This window comes from Mustela putorius, unplaced genomic scaffold (genome assembly GCF_011764305.1).
Source record: "Mustela putorius furo isolate JIRA1106 unplaced genomic scaffold, ASM1176430v1.1 tig00000430_pilon_pilon_pilon, whole genome shotgun sequence".
Taxonomy (NCBI): domain Eukaryota; kingdom Metazoa; phylum Chordata; class Mammalia; order Carnivora; family Mustelidae; genus Mustela; species Mustela putorius.
Window position 1 is genome coordinate 10213627 of NW_025421377.1, and position 4067 is coordinate 10217693.

Consider the following 4067-nt stretch of genomic DNA (forward strand, 5'->3'; position numbering starts at 1 on the left):
TGAAAAATAGCCAAAACAACCTTGAAAAAGAATAAATTTGCAAGACTCACTCTTCATGATTTAAAAACTTACTACAAAGCTACTATAAGCAAGGATGGTGTAGTATTGGCATAAGGATAGACATAAAAATCCAATTAATAGAATTCAGAGTCCAGAAATAAACCCATGTATGCATAGTCAACTAATTCTGACAAAGATTCAAGGACCATTCAGTGGGCAAAAATAGTGTTTTCAACAGCTAGGCACACATTTGCAAAAAAGTAAAATAAAATTGTACCCTTACCATATGTGTGTGTGTGTGTATACACATATATATGCATATATTAACTTAAATTGGAAAAATTTACTTAAAATGGATAAAATACTGTTGTGTATTTTTCTCATTCTATTGATAACCAGGAGTGTGGCTGAGCATTCCTATGATTCTTATTATGATTGCAAGATGTCCTCAGCAGTAACCATCAGGAAACTTTTTTTGAAAGAGACAAGATTTGCTACTTACAGGTTCTGGAAATTACATAGCACATCTAGGGCCACCCTGTGAGAAAAAGCGTAGAGACAGAGAGAGTGCAGGGAAGGAGTTCTGCTGTCACTGGGGTGGAAGTGGGGTCCTAGTGTTTCATGAGTTCCCTCTTTGTTGGTGAATTTAAAATGTAAGAGTGGGAATTTAAAGTGTGGTGAAAGAAAAAACAAGAAGCCCAAATGGCCAGTTATTGAAATTAAGCAAGATCACTAAAGCAAAGGAGTCTGGGGTCAGGGATGTAGGCCTGATTCTTTATTTATCTTTATCTGGTCCTGTGGCTGGCAATGTTTTTATTCCAGATAGCCATCTTTGAAGTTGACGCCTCTTTGAAGTAAATGCCTCAGTAATCAAAGCTTAAATCAGTTGCTTGCATTACAAAAAGAAAAGCCAACTGTCAGGGCTTACACTACAAACACTGCTATTGAAGATCTAAAACTATAAAACTCTGAGAGAAGACAATATCTCGGTAAATCTTTATGACCTTGGATTTGGCACAGAATTCTTAAATGTGATAGCATCACAAGTAAGAAAAGAAAATAATAGATAAATTGGACCTTAACATTTTAAAATCTTGTGCATCACTGATACCATCATTAAAGTAAAAAACAACCAGAATAGGAGAAAATATTTGCAAACTGTTTATCTGAGAAGGGTTTTGTAACTAGAATATATAGATAACTCTTAAAACTCAACAATAGAATGATAATTTAATAAAAATAGGCAAATGATTTGAGTAGATGTTTCTTCAAAAATATATGCAAATATCCAAAAAGCACATGAAAAGATGCTCAACATCATCAGTAATTAGGAAATACTAGTAAAAACCACAAAGAGATAGTATTCATCCTCAGTAGAATGTCTAAAAAAGACAGACAATAACAAGTGTTGCTGAGGATTTGGAGAAATTGCATTGCTGATGCAAATGTAAAATGATGCAACCACTTTGGAAAATTGGCAGTTCCTCAAAATGTTAAACATGGAATTACTGTATGTCCCAGGATTTTCACTTCTTGATATATACTCAAGAGAAAGGAAAATGCATTTTTATGCAAAACTTGACCACAAATTCCTTAACAGCATTATTTGTAACACAAGAAGTGCAAGTATCATAAATAGCTATGAGCTGATTAATAGATAATAAAATTGGTGTATCCACATAATGTGAGATTATTCAGTAATAAAACAGAATAAAGTATTCATTGGTACATGCCACAACATAGATGAGCCTTAAAAACATTATGCTGGGTGAATGAAGCCATTTGTAAAAAACTACTTATTTTATGTTTCCATTTATATAAAGGGTTGAGAATAGCAAATTTACTGACACAAAACAGATTAGTGACTGCTGGGCACTGGGGAGAGGAGAGAATGGAAAATGATTGCTAATGGGTAAGGAGTTTCTTTGGGGGATAATGAAAATTCACTTAAATTAATTAGTAGCAATGATTGCACAACCATGGCAATACACTAAAAACCATTGGGTCATGCATTTTCAAAGAGTGACTTTTATTTTATGTGAATTATATTTCAATACAGTTGGTATTTTAAGAATCCGTTTGGGCCCTAATCAACATCTGTGGGTTGTGGATGATGAAAAGTTATCTTAAAAAAAAGAGTGGGGAAGTCATGAAGGCTGTGCTCCTTCCCTCTCAGGGATACGTTCCCATAATTCCCACATCACACCACAACCCTTCTCCTCCCTGATAAAAAGTGTCTGACAACAAAGAGTAGAGGATGCTTGTGTTAGAGTATTTTAAGTTATGTTGCAGCAGGAATCAACCCGAAAATCTCAGTGGCTTCAAACAAAGCCAAACCAAGCTATCCACCCGTTTTTATAAATAACGTTTTATTAAAACACAGCCACGCCCATTTATTTACATATTGTTTACAGTTGCTTTCATGTTAGGATGGAAAGAATGAGTTGTTGAGATAGAGTGTTTGGTTCACAAAGCTGAAAATATTTACAATTTTACTCTTTACAGATAAAGCTTGCTGATCTCTGTTCTAAAACAAGAGACTTTTATTTCTTGCTAACACAGAGTCCTTATATGTCTGACTGACTCTTTGGGGCAGCTGTACTCCATAAGATGGCTCAGTGCTGCACCTCCAAATCAATATGCACTTCCATATTTGTCAAGACAGGAGAAGAACAAGAATGGATGATTGCACTCTCCTGTTAAATGTTTCTGCTCAAGTGTGACACATGTCAGATCCACGAACGATTCATTGGCCAAAACCAGTCATGTGCCAATGCCTAACATCAAGGTTGCGGGGAAGGGCAGTTCTAATGATTATTCTGGTAGTCACTGATAATTTTGTTCATTTCTTTACCTTAAGCAATTCAGCTGAGTGTTTTCACGTATGTGATATCAAAATGATTCAACCTTACACAGGCTCCTTTAGTTTTTGTTATCTTCATGACTTGTCAGGCTTTTATAATAATTTTTCCAAGATTGTGACTTCTATGTTCTCTAAGAACTGATATAGAATTCTAATATAAAAACTGATCATCATAGTGGTGCCTGGGTGGCTCAGTCGTTGGGTGTCTGCTTTGGCTCAGGTCATGATCCCAGGGTCCTGGCATTGAGCCCCATATCAGGCTCCCTGCTTGGCGGGGAGCCTGCTTCTCCCTCACCCATTCCCCCCGCTTGTGTTCCTTCCCTCACCGTGTCTCTCTCTATCAAATAAATAAAATCTTAAAAAAAAAAAAAAAGCTGATCATATACAGATTCTACATAAGATAAAATATCTTATGCATGTGTATCTCGTTATATTAAGAACACACATATGCAGGAAACTTACATTAGAAAATGACTGGCATTTTAAGGAAGAGTTATTTACTTTGCAAAATAATCCACTGTTGACTCATCTTTTTAATTGTTTGATTGTTTATTGCATTTGAAATTATTGCATTACCAGTTATTTGATTTAGAGGTGATTTTCAGGAGCTACGTTATTGTAAAAAGCTAAATTGCATTTTTCCCAAGTGACATGGAAGCTCAGCTTTCATTTTGGTATTTTTGAAGTATGAACAAATCCCTTTGAAAAAATATTCAAGAGAAAATTTACAATGAGAAAGAGATGGGAAGGATTGTTTCCCTACCACTCTCAAAGTTAGTATTCTGTAACTACAAAATCAGACTCTGGGACCAAATAATTTATAGACCTTGCATTTATTTATTATAGAATAAATGCTAGTAGAGGCATGTCATAGATGTACCAAATTATTTAAGCTCCTCTTCACTCATATTTCCTGTTGTCAGTCATTGCCTCTACCCAATCTAAAATTCATCTGGAATAAATTTGAGAATGGTATTACTCTTTTGAGCTTATTAGCTCCATTAAAAGGTTTAGAAATTTAGAAAATATGTTTGGTTTTATGTTTGTGTTTTCCCCAGGCTTTATGAAACTACAAAGAGTGACTTCTTTCTCTAATATTTAATCTGGAAGCCATTCAAACATAAACAAACCAAAATTAATACACTGGAAATATTTAAATTTCTTTAAAATTTGCCTGTGAAATATCCCTGGTGGTACTGCATTG